At 47.9% G+C, this 13,446-nt stretch overlaps 1 pseudogene; it reads right to left on the minus strand.

The window, feature by feature from the left end:
• The window catches only part of LOC122926133, a 91,717-nt pseudogene that overhangs the window by 24,398 nt on the left and 53,873 nt on the right, over positions 1 to 13,446 (minus strand).

Raw genomic sequence — 13,446 nt, forward strand, 5'->3', positions numbered from 1 at the left:
TACAGGATCATACTGACAGCTTTATGTCACTATGATTCTGTGGGAAAAAGGCCATGCAGAGACACATAGCATTATAATGCCGTGCGCTCCTGCAAGTCCAGAGTGGAGGATCACACTCACACACGGAGCGTGATTCCCACAATGGACTCACTCATGTGAAACAGCCCTAAGTTTCTTGAAATTCAATTCAAGGCCGATTCTAATGAATCAGTTAGAAAATTCTACTTGAATCAAAAGTGCTCCAATTGCCCTGAAAAGGTCTGCATTAGGCCTCATGCACACAACCATGTCTGTTTTTGCGGTCCGTAAACTTCAGATCCGCAAAAAATGGAAGCCGCCCATGTGCCTTCCACAATTTGCAGAACGGAACGGCGGCCCATTGTAGACATGCCTATTCTTGTCCGCAAAATGGACAAGAATAGGACATGCTATATTTTGCTATCTTTGGCGGCCCCATTGAAGTGAATGGGTCCGCATCCGAGCCACAAAAACTGCAGCTCGGATGCGGACCATAACTACGGTTGTGTGCATGAGGCCTTACACTCTAAAATTCTCCTAGGACTCATATGTATTCTCTCTTCTCTTTGTCTCTTGTTTGTTTGTTTTTTCTCCCTCCTTCTTTCTCTCTCTATCGCTCCTATTTTAAGTAAATCAGAGTGACACTGATATGGATGGGACCAAAATATACACTGCTGTTAACACACTTAAACATGCTTATGTAAGTTTTTGTATAAATGGTATAAATATTGGAACAAGATTTTGGGAAGAATAACACAGGCACAATAGTATGTCCCCTGGGAGCAACCAAAATATATAGTACACTATTCTCACTTTTAAATAGCAGAAAAATTGTGACAGGCGCTATAGGGCGTCCCCTGGGTGCAACCAACATATGCACTGCTGTAGACACAACTAAAATTCTCTTATTGCACAAGTAAAAGCTATAGAAGTTTTGCAATAGGTATTTGGACTAAAAATGCTGGCTCTTGCACATAAAAATAGTATTGTCTCTTTAAAAGCTCATGTGTCTACTGTGGTGAAACACATGAAGCTATGAACAGCCACAGCCCTGGTTACAGACAAACCTCTAACTGTACCTACCTTGTCCCTATTGATAAAACCTAGCTTTCTAGCTATCTAGTAATTAAATCTAGCCAACTAAATAAATCTTCATAATCCCTACACTGTCCCTGCAAGACCCTAAAATGGCTTATGTAACACCCCAGAGGTGTGTAACTACACACCTCTACCCCGCTACTATCTTCTAAGAGCTTGTAATTTATATTATGTCTTCACAAAAGTGCATGTAAAACCATGTTAAATTCCATTGTTCTTGTAATTTTCCAGGTTTGCCAGCAAGTTGCAGCAACTCCATTGGCAAGGTACTAGTCCTAGTTTAGTGAATCCAGGCTGGAATGGATTCTTCCAGCTTAGCTCCCCCTCTGTGAGCGAAGTGAGCTGTTCTCACATCCTGCATCATGGGTGGAGAAGGAAGTTAGAGTTAGTGTAGCCTCCCCCCTGCTTGGGGAAGGCTGTGTGATAGCGTTCAGGAGATCCCCTGCATAGGGAAGACAGCAAGGATCTTGTCTCGGCTGAGACTTGATCGCATCCCCAGTCTGAGCACCTGCAGCCTCAGCTGGATGACAAGAAGCAGAAACTACAACCTCCAGAGTTCTAGGAAAAAAGCATCCCCTAAAAATCTATATGTGAGTTAAGTCCAGAGACCTAGGAGAAGCCATTCCTCCTCAGCTAATCTGTCCCCATACAGCAGAAGTAATAGAAAAGTGCAGAAGATTAATCACTGCCACAATTGCAGAGCTACTAAGCAGATGACTTATACTCACATTTAAAGCAGAAGCATTCATTTCCTGCCAATCATTGCTAAAACCTGCTGGGTGGGACCAGAGACCAAAGCTGTATTGTCATGGTCTTACCTTCTTACTGTTCCCCTTCGTTTGACATGTGCTGGCGGCCATCTTGGTTTCTGGGTTTCTTGTAGCCTCCCACCCTGCGGCTTCTCCTTCCCACTGGGAGGAGCTGGATGCCCAGCTCATATATATAGGAGGTCTGTGGCTTCAGTTCCTTGCTTGGTCCTCCTGTGTTCACATGCTTCTAAGACTGCTGCTGCTTCTGGTTCCTGATCCTGGCTTCGTCTGACTACCCTTCTGGTTCCTGATCCTGGCTTCGTCTGACTACCCTGCTGGTTCCTGATCCAGGCTTCGTCTGACTACCCTGCTGGTCCCTGATCCAGGCTTCGTCTGACCACCCTTCTGGTTCCTGACCTCTGGCTTCGCAAGACCCTGCTTCGGTTTAGCCATCCGTTTGGACTTTCGCCTTACAGCTTGATTTTTAATAAAGCCTTCTTATTTCCACTTATCTCTGTTGTACGTCCGGTTCATGGTTCCATGACATTAGGACCAAGCCATGAATTCTGACGGTACAGGGCCATCCTCGCTACCTACGCTGGTTGCCAGACTTGATCAGCAGGATCACCTGTTGGGTCGGTTCGCTGTGGCGTTGCAAACCCTGCTTGAATGCACGGCTCATTTAGCTTCCGTTGCCGATGGGTCGGTTGTCGCTCCTGGGCCCGCTCCTACTGCCGCTCCGGTTGTTGCGCCAGAGTCTACCCCGACACCTGTTGCTGCGCCTGCGGTGTTTCGGGGTATGACCGGTTCTGCCCCCCTTCCACAGCGCTTTGGGGGAGAGCCAACTCAGTGCCGAGGTTTCCTTAACCAGGTGGGCATTTATTTCGAGTTGCTGCCACATGCCTTTCCCACTGAGAGATCAAAGGTGGGCTTCTTGATCTCGCTGCTCTCGGACAAGGCCTTGGCCTGGGCCAGCCCTTTATGGGAGAACAACAATCCGGTGGTTGCCGAGTTTTCCGGTTTTGTTGCTTCTCTTCGGAGGGTATTCGATGTGCCGGCTCGTGCTGCCTCTGCTGCGAAGCTCCTTATGTCCATCAGACAGGGTTCACGATCCGTAGCTGAATACGCCATTGAGTTTCGTACCCTGGCAGCAGAGGTGGGCTGGAATAATGAGGCTCTGGTCGCTGCTTTCTCTCATGGTCTCTCGGATGCCTTGAAGGATGAGGTTGCAGCTAAGGACCTACCAGTGGAGCTCGAGTCTCTTATTTCTTTCCTGATTTTGATTGACACCAGACTCAGGGAGAGACCTTCCTTTAAGGAGTGCCTGCGGAGGCCTTCTAACAGATTGGCGCCTACGTTTGCTGTCCCACCCGTGCCTCCCTCTCCTCCCACGCCTCCTGGGGATGACTTGTCTGGGGGTGAACCCATGCAGCTGGGGTTTGCTCGCCTGTCCGAGGGGGAGAGGGTACTCCGGAGACGCGAGGGCCGATGCATGTACTGTGGTCTCGGTGGGCATTTTCGGTTGGCATGCCCGAACCGTCCGGGAAACGCTCGCACCTGAGATCCTGTCGGGGGCAGATCTTGGGTTGAGTTTCCTCGTCCCCGGTTTCCCGTGTTGACAAACCACTGATTACTGTTGTCCTCTCCTGGGTCGGGGGCTCGGTGACGACCCAGGCGTTGGTGGACTCTGGTGCTGGTGGTTTGTTCATTGATAGTGTGTTCGCTGCCGCCAATTCCATTCCTCTGCAGCCTCGAGGTTCACCACTGGCTCTTGAGGCGATAGACGGCAGACCCCTTCTGCCGCCACACGTGACTCATGAGACCCTTCCAGTGGGGATGGCCATTGGTGCCGTTCACAGAGAGTCGGTCTGTCTCCAGGTTATTTAGTCTCCACACTACTCGGTGGTCTTGGGGTACCCCTGGCTCCAGAAGCATAATCCGACTTTCGATTGGAAATCGGCCGAGATCCTCTCGTGGTCACCGCAGTGTGGGGCTAGTTGCATCCATGGGCCTGTCAAGTTGCTGTGTACTTCCTCGGACTCTCTGTTGCCTCCTGAATACGAGGAGTACCGGGATGTATTCGATAAGGTGCGTGCGGTTGCCCTACCTCCGCACCGCCCATACGATTGTGCCATAGAGTTACAATCTGGTGCCGTTCCTCCTCGTGGCAAAGTCTATCCACTGTCGGTAGCGGAGAATGAGGCCATGGAGGAGTACGTGAGGGAGGCGCTTTCACGCGGACACATTCGCAAATCCTCGTCCCCGGCAGGGGCTGGATTTTTCTTTGTGAAAAAGAAGGGCGGTGAGTTGAGGCCTTGCATCGATTACAGGGGTCTCAATCGCATCACGATCAAGAACGCTTACCCGATACCCTTGATTTCCGAGCTGTTCGATCGCCTCAAAGGGGCCACGGTCTTTACCAAACTCGACCTGAGGGCGGCATATAACCTGGTAAGGATCAAGGCGGGCGATGAGTGGAAGACCGCGTTTAACACCAGGACCGGTCATTATGAATCCTTGGTTATGCCCTTTGGGTTGTGCAATGCGCCCGCAGTCTTCCAGGAATTCATCAACGATGTTTTCCGTGACCTGTTGCAGCAGTGTGTGGTGGTCTATTTGGATGACATCTTGGTATATTCTGAATCCATGGAGGCCCACATTCTGGATGTCAGACGAGTGTTGCAACGGTTACGAGAGAACAAGCTGTTCGGTAAGCTTGAGAAATGCGAATTTCACCGATCCCAGGTAACCTTCTTAGGTTACATCATTTCCGCTGAGGGGTTCTCCATGGATCCTGAGAAGGTTTCGGCTGTCTTACAGTGGCCCCAGCCCAGTGGTCTTCGTGCCCTGCAGCGCTTTTTGGGCTTCGCCAATTATTATCGGAAGTTCATCAGGGACTTTTCCATGCTAGCCAAGCCTCTCACGGATCTGACCAGGAAGGGCAGTAATCCCCAGGTCTGGCCGCCCGAGGCCATCCGAGCTTTTGAGGCTCTAAAGTCCGCCTTTGTGTCGGCTCCGATTCTGTCGCATCCCAACCCTGGGTTGCCTTTCGTCCTCGAGGTGGACGCGTCTGAGACGGGAGTAGGCGCCCTCCTGTCTCAGCGTAGAACACCAGAGGGCCCTCTGCTTCCTTGTGGGTTTTACTCCCGGAAACTGTCTTCCGCGGAGTGCAACTATCAGATTGGTGACAGGGAGTTATTGGCCATCGTGCAGGCCCTTAAAGAATGGAGGCACTTGCTCGAGGGCTCGGTGGTTCCGGTTCTCATCCTGACGGACCACAAGAATCTGACCTACCTCTCTGAGGCCAAGAGATTGACACCACGTCAGGCCAGATGGGCTCTGTTCTTGTCACGTTTTAATTACGTGGTCTCCTACCTACCTGGTTCCAAGAACATCAGAGCGGATGCCTTATCACGGCAGTACTCCGAGCTGTCCGGGGAGGAGTCGATTCCGACTTCGGTCATACCTCCGAATCAGATCCTGGCTGCCATTCGCACCAGCCTGACCTCTCCCCTGGGTGAGCAGATTTTGGCGGCTCAATCTGGTGCTCCCTCTGGGAGACCCAACGGCAGATGTTTTGTGCCTGAGGAGTTGCGCACTCGGTTGTTGCGAACCTACCATAACTCCAAGGCCGCGGGGCATCCTGGAAAGAATCAGCTGTCCTGGGCTGTTTCACGTCTGTTCTGGTGGCCTTCTCTACGTTCCGACATCGCCGCATATGTAGCGGCATGCTCCGTTTGTGCCCAGAGTAAGTCCCCTCGGCACCTTCCGTTGGGCCTTTTGCAACCCATAGCCACCGGGGAGCGTCCATGGTCACACCTGGGGATGGATTTCATTGTGGACCTCCCTGCATCCCGAGGCCATACAGTCATTCTCATGATAGTGGATCGGTTTTCCAAAATGTGCCACTGTGTTCCTCTCAAGAAGTTACCCTCTGCACAAGAGTTGGCCACGATTTTTGCCACGGAGGTCTTCCGGTTGCACGGGTTGCCCAAGGAGATTGTGTCGGTTCGGGGGAGTCAGTTTGTGTCCAGGTTCTGGCGCGCCTTTTGCTCCCAGTTGGGGATTCATCTCTCTTTCTCCTCGGCCTACCACCCTCAGTCCAATGGGGCCGCAGAACGATCCAATCAGGCCTTGGAGCAATTCCTTCGTTGCTATGTCTCCGATCACCAAGACAATTGGGTTGACCTCCTGCCTTGGGCTGAGTTTGCCAGGAACACGGCGGTGAACTCTTCCTCTGGGACGTCTCCCTTCATGGCCAATTATGGGTTCCAACCTGCCGTGTTACCGGAGGTATTCTCTCCACAGGATATTCCGGCTGTGGAGGATCACCTTTCCGTCCTACGTGCTTCTTGGGTACAGATCCAGAGGTCCCTTGAGGTCTCTGCGCAGCGCCAGAGACTCCAGGCTGATCGCAGACGAGCGCCCGCTCCTTCCTACCAGGTCGGAGACCGCGTATGGTTGTCCACCCGCAACCTCAACCTTCGAGTGCCCACTCCCAAGCTGGCGCCTCGCTTTGTTGGTCCCTTCCGAGTGCTTCGCAGGGTAAACCCGGTAGCCTATGCCCTTGCGCTTCCTCCTGGCATGCGGATCTCCAACGTGTTTCATGTCTCCCTGTTGAAGCCACTGGTGTGTAATCGTTTCACTTCCTCGGTTCCTCGGCCTCGTCCGGTCCAAGTGGGCAATCGTGAGGAGTATGAGGTGAGCAATATCCTGGACTCACGCCTGGTCCGCGGTCGGGTGCAGTTTTTGGTCCATTGGCGTGGTTATGGTCCAGAGGAGCGTTCCTGGGTTCCCTCCGCAGATGTCCATGCTCCTGCCTTGCTCCGAGCCTTCCACGTACGCTTCCCTCAGAAACCGTTCTTTACTCCGCGGAGGAGGGGCCCTTGAGGGGGAGGTACTGTCATGGTCTTACCTTCTTTCTGTTCCCCTTCGTTTGACATGTGCTGGCGGCCATCTTGGTTTCTGGGTTTCTTGTAGCCTCCCACCCTGCGGCTTCTCCTTCCCACTGGGAGGAGCTGGATGCCCAGCTCATATATATAGGAGGTCTGTGGCTTCAGTTCCTTGCTTGGTCCTCCTGTGTTCACATGCTTCTAAGACTGCTGCTGCTTCTGGTTCCTGATCCTGGCTTCGTCTGACTACCCTTCTGGTTCCTGATCCTGGCTTCGTCTGACTACCCTGCTGGTTCCTGATCCAGGCTTCGTCTGACTACCCTGCTGGTCCCTGATCCAGGCTTCGTCTGACCACCCTTCTGGTTCCTGACCTCTGGCTTCGCAAGACCCTGCTTCGGTTTAGCCATCCGTTTGGACTTTCGCCTTACAGCTTGATTTTTAATAAAGCCTTCTTATTTCCACTTATCTCTGTTGTACGTCCGGTTCATGGTTCCATGACATGTATACTGCTTGGATACAAGTTATCTTCAGTAAAGAAACATTTGAACTTCATCTAAAGGTCTGGACATCATTTCTGCTGCAAAATTCCACTATTATTCCTACTATCACTACACTCAAATTTATTGCAAGTGAGCCAGGAGTCCAGCCGTACCCAGATAGGAGACACAATTATCACCATCCTATAGATACATTATAGACCATTGAGTGGGCTACACTCAATCTACCTTCCCTTCTCCACCCAAGGTGCAGGATGTGGGAACTGCCCACACCTCCACAGATGTACTAAAGGGAAATTAGTTCCTTACCAATCCATTACAACAATAATTGTATTTAACATGGTTTATGCACATTTGTGAATGACATAATGTGAAATCATATCAGATGACAAGGTAAAGGCTCTTAAGAGATAATAGTGGGGTAGAGGCGTGTAGTAACACAACTCTGGGGTGTTAAAGGTACAATTGTTCAGGTAGTGGGACTCCTACACTCATAAAGCCTATGCGCTAAGGGAAAGGGCTACCAAAAATTACAAGGAACCGGCACTCCAAAACACCCTTTGTTACACATAAAGGAGGGCATCATACACACCCTTGAAAAATTATGATTGATGCCCTGCTGGTGACCCTCAAAAACATTAGGAGCAAAGGCCTGCTTCTGATCTGACCATTTAAAACATTAGGGGTGAGGGTCTGCTGCTGAGCTGACCATCCAAAAAATTCTGTGGGCGAGGGACTGCTGCAGAGCTGACCATCTAAAAAAAATTGTGGGTGAGGGCCTGCTGCCGAGATGACCATCTAAAACATTATAGGTGAGGGCCAGCTGCCGAGCTGACCATCTAAAAGATTTTGTTGGTGAAGGACTGCTGATAAGCTGACCATATAAAAAAAATTGTTAGCGAGGGCCTGCTGCTGAGCTGACATATAAAAAATTTTGTGGGCGAGGGCCTGTTCCTGAGCTGACCATCTAAAAAATGTTGTGGGCGAGGGCCTGCTGCTGAGCTGACCATCTAAAAAATGTTGTGGGCGAGGGCCTGCTGGAAACCCTCAAAAACATTATGGGTGAGGGCCCTCTAAAACATTATAAGTGAGGGCCCCCTGCTGAGCTTACCCTCTAAAACATTAGGAGCGAGGGCAGCCTAATAAACAAGTTGATATGATGGAGGAGCAGGACGAGAAAAGGGACATTGAACCATATACCTTTTTAGTGGTGGAAGGGGTGCATGGGAATACAGTGTATTCAATACACCACAAATGCCACATTTAGAGTGCCGTAATGTTCAACCGCTTTCCTCTGGTGGAGTAGAGAAGTCAGGGGCAATCCAGGCCTTGTTCATTTTTAATTAAATTTGGGAGGAAAGAGGACAGGCGATTGGCGAGCATCTTGGCTAGTAACTTCAAAACTAAATTCAATAGGGAAATTGGGCGATAATTAGAGCAATGGGAACTGTCTTTCCCCTCCTTCGGGATCAGTGTGATATGTGCTCTAGTCATATCTATGGATAATGGGACATCAGACAGGGAGCTATTAAATATGGAGAGGAGATATGGTCCTATTATATTCTGGAAAGTGCGATAACATAAGGCCGGATAACCATCAGGTCAAGGACTTTTTCCGTTAGGAAGTTGTTTAATTGCCGACAAAAGTTCCTCCATCTTAAAGGGGGCCTGTAAAGTTTGAGCTTGGGCATCCGACAGAGCTGGTAGGGCAAGGGAATTCAGGAAGGAGGTTATTGATTCCTTTGGGAGGTGAAGAGAGGGGGTATCAGCTTTCTTTTCCTCATCTTTTATGTTATATAGGGAGTAGTAACACCTTTGAAATTGTTTGGCTATCTCTGGTGTGGAATATACTTCTTCCCTCCCGGACACTCTAATTTTGTGAATATAATTATTAGATTTCCTTTGTTTATCTCCATGCGCATAGTATTTGTATTGCGCATGGAGATAATACTTAGCAGAAGTTGCATTGAGCTAATTTTTTAAGGAGTTTTTCAATTCTGTAAGTTCCTTCAGATGAGAATCTAGTAAGGATCTTTTATGTACAGCTTCTAGCCTGTGTATCTGGGCTAATAGATCCTCTACTTTCTTCTTCCTTTCTTTTTTGATTCTTGACCCCATACTAATAAACTGACCTCTCATGTAGGCCTTGTGGGTATCCCATAATATGTGAGGGGAAGTTTCAGGGAGGGAGTTTAATAAAAAGAATTTCTCCAGAATCTTTTGAGTGTGATTCCTATTCTCTTCTGTGGAAATCAGCTGTTCATTAAGTCGCCACCTGAAGGCTTTAGGTTCTAATGAGGGGGCTTGAATTTTAGTGAATATTGGTGCATGGTCGGATAAAAGTATATCTCCTATGTAGGCTTGGGAACATAAATGTAAATGTTCTTTTGACAAATATATAGTCAAGTCTATGATATGAATTGTGAGGGTGGGAGAAAAAGGTGTAGTCCTGCTTGGAGGGGTTATGAAGAAGCCATATATCATAGAGAGCACTTTGATGTAATTTATTCCTCAAATGTCTAATTGCTCTTAATGATAAAGCTGATTTTTTAGACGATGAATCCAAAGAAGGGTTTATTGCCACATTCAGATTTCCTCCAAGCACCACTACTACTTCCTTATATGACTCCAGAAGGTCAAGCGTTTCGCTCAGCCACGTAATTTGGTTGACATTTGGGGCGTAAACGTTCGCAAAGGTATAAACTTGGTTTGCCACTTTACCCTTCAGTAATATATACCTGCCATCTACATCTTGGACATGTGATATGTATATAAAAGGGAGACCCCTCTCGAATTTTATGCTCACACCTCTGGATGCTGCTGAATTTGAACTACAATGGTACCAGTGTGGGAACATGGAACGGGATAGGTCGGGATATTTATTAAACTTAAAGTGAGTCTCCTGGAGCATCAAGACTGAGCATCCCTCTTTTTTAGCAAGGGAGAATATTTGACTATGTTTCGATGGTGCGTTAAAACCCTTAACGTTAAATGAAGCAATGCACATGTCAGCCATCTGGTAAAAGAATAACTGAGTGTGTACCGCTGAAAGTTTTTAACAGAAAATGTGTGGGTGCAATTTTTTTGTACTTAGCCATCCAGGGTGGAGCTACAGGGTTACGGAAGCGTCCTTCATATTGAGGATACAAGGTAATCTTCCTATGATACCTGTCATATAACCAACAATAAAATAAAAACAACAGTGAGAACAGTATAAGATATTGTTCAAGTATGTAGAACATTAATATTAGAGTGATACTACTCCAATAGTGTGATAGGGGGGAAATTGTGCACATTTATAATGCGACAAATAGCTGTACCCTCGTAATAATTTTCTACTAGGCACTTAGTAGAGGGACAAGAACCCTAAACTGTATAACATAGCTCAAAAATTAGTAATGGTTATAAAGTGTTATGCCCCAAAATAGATAGGAGCTTTTCTTAAGCATTATAGAAGAGAAAAGACTATTCAATATAAACTTATTGAACATGTAACAGATCCCAGGATTAAGCTTTGAGTCCTTCAAGAATCAAGAAGTGGGAGGCGTCTTGGAGTGTCTTCCTCTTCTGGTTCTTTGGGGTTTGCCTGGACGAGGTGTCTCCCAAGGATCAGCTGATGGAAGTTCTGGAAGTGGGTTATTACTCTGGATGTAGTCCCAGTTCTCAATGGGTAGTTGGTCAATTTGTAGAATATCATATGCTTTGGGCAGGTCGGTGAAGGAAGAGATGGAAATGCGCTGACCTTCATATAAGAACGACAGCCCAAAGGGAAATAGCCACTTATAGAGAACTTTTTTGTTGCAAAGCCAATCCGTAAGTGGTTTCAATGCCCTCCTCTTTTTCAATGTGGATTGGGCTAAATCTTGGAATATGGTGATTGGGCTGTCCTCCAGGGTTAGCTGTTGAAAATTCCTTGCTTTGTTAAGGATCACATCTTTAACCGGATAATGCAGAAATTTACAAATAACGTCTCTTGGAGGTTCTGCAGGCTGAGGCTTAGGACGTAAGACTCTATGAGCCCTCTCAACGATGATTTCATGAGGGGAGTCCGGCCCGAGTAGTTGCACACAAATATTCGTAACAGCCTCTGGTATCTCAGCAGGGCCCACAGATTCAGGTATGCCCCTGAAACGCAGATTATTGCGCCTACTCCTAGTTTCATGGTCTTCAAGGAGCGTGTAAAGAGAGTTCATGTGCGCCTGATGCAGGGTTAGTATGGAAGAGACAGCACTCTGGTGTGTAACAATAGCAGATTGATTGTCCTCGAGTGTCTCATCCCTCCTCCCAATGTGGCGCATGTCCTCTTTTATCGAGGAGAGGTCTGACCTGAGCGGTTCCAGTGCTTCTAGTAAGGCATCTTTTAAGAATGCTCTGGAGATGGGCAGGGTATCGGCCCCAGGGGAGACCTCCCTTACCTTCTCAACTGCTGTTGTATGTTTCTGAGCGCAGCTTTCGGCGTTTCAGGCGCCATCTTGATTTCTTTAGCCACATGCATCTGGGCTGCTTTTTTAATGAATTTCTCCATAGATTCACCACTTGTTGGAACTTTAGCGATTCCTTGGGCTTCAATGGGTCTAGGGACACCTATCTTGACCATTCTGAGGTTTAAGTGCTGCTAAATTAAGGCTGAGAGGGATACGATTGTAGCAGAGCTTTACTTCATGCTGCCGTTCAGCTCTGATGCAGGCTCCGCCCCCAGGCCTTGTTCATTTTTATAAAAGTCAACTTGTCAACATTTTCAGTTGACAGGCGGATGCGCTTATGACTTATTATGCCCCAGCAGCACTAAATACACGCTCTGACAAAACGCTGGCGGTGGGGCAGGCCGCCAGCACCTCCAAGGCGTAGAGCGCCAGTTCATGCTACGTGTCAATCTTGGACATTCAATAGCTGTCAGGCACAGAGGGATCACTGAGGACGCTGACACGGTCTGCTACATACTCCTTCACCATCTTCCCAAAATTTTCCCACCTTGTGACACTAGGCCGCGCATCAGACTGAGGGTGCTGGTGGGGTGTCATAAAACTGTCCCAGGCCTTGGAGAGTGTTGCCCTGCCTCTGTTGGAACTGCTATGTTTTCCCCTCGACTCCCCTCCTCGATTGGACAAGGAACTACGTACTCTGCAACCAGCGTTGTCAGCTGGAAATGTTTCGAGCAATTTTTCCACAGGGACCTTCTGGTATTGCACCATTTTGCTCATCCTCTCCACTACAGTAATGAGGGATGAGAAGTTCTCTTTGTAGCCGGGGTTGAGAATGGTGGACAACCAGTAATCGGTGTTGGCCAAAATGCGTACAACATGAGGGTCATGGGAAAGGCAGCCTAACATAAGGTCAGCCATGTGTGCCAGAGTCCCAACAGACAAGACTTTGCTGTCCTAATCAGGAGGATGACTCTCAATCTCCTCATCCTCTTCCTACTCTTCTACCTATTCTAGCTCAGTCAAATTGGGGTAGGTTTTGAGAAACCACTGAACCACTAGGTTGAACATGTCGGCTAGGCATGGTATGTGTGTGAGCTTGCCAAGCTCCAAAGCCGCTGCCAAGTTACGGCCATTATCAGATGCAACAATTTCTGGTTTTTGCCCAATTTTTGTAAATTTCTCCTGTGGTGGCGTTTGTTTGGCCCTGATCGTCACTCATAAGTACTTTTGGTTTTAATGGTTTTAACACGACTGTCAATGTGTTTTTAACTGTATGTATTATAGTTAGTATTTGTTTGATTAATTCTCCCTACGATTATTTATTTAGAATGCTGAAACAGGAATTTGCGGGCGCTCCCTGCACATTGCAGGATGTGGGCGCTTTAAAACGATGGAGGCTGATGGATAATAAGAAAGGACACGTAATTTCAGGATCTATCAATCAAGTGGATATGTGGACCTACCAGAATGATGGATAACACTACACTTTATTTAGTTCAACCATCATCTAATATTGGTGATACAGTGGGTAAATTAGTGATGTAGTATGTATTGGTCACAGGTTGTTTTAAGTGTTTTATAATTGGTTTGCAAAAGTGTCTTTGGCTATGCAATTAAATATATTGGTTTTATTGTTTGTCCTTTTGCACGGTTGATTCTCACTTGCATGCGCACTGATTGAGCACTAGCACTTTAGCACTTTTCATTTTGCAGGTAACATCTTGTCACCATGTATAAAAATTGATTGCTATACCTTTCACAGAGCAAT

This window comes from Bufo gargarizans, chromosome 2 (genome assembly GCF_014858855.1).
Source record: "Bufo gargarizans isolate SCDJY-AF-19 chromosome 2, ASM1485885v1, whole genome shotgun sequence".
NCBI classification, from domain to species: domain Eukaryota; kingdom Metazoa; phylum Chordata; class Amphibia; order Anura; family Bufonidae; genus Bufo; species Bufo gargarizans.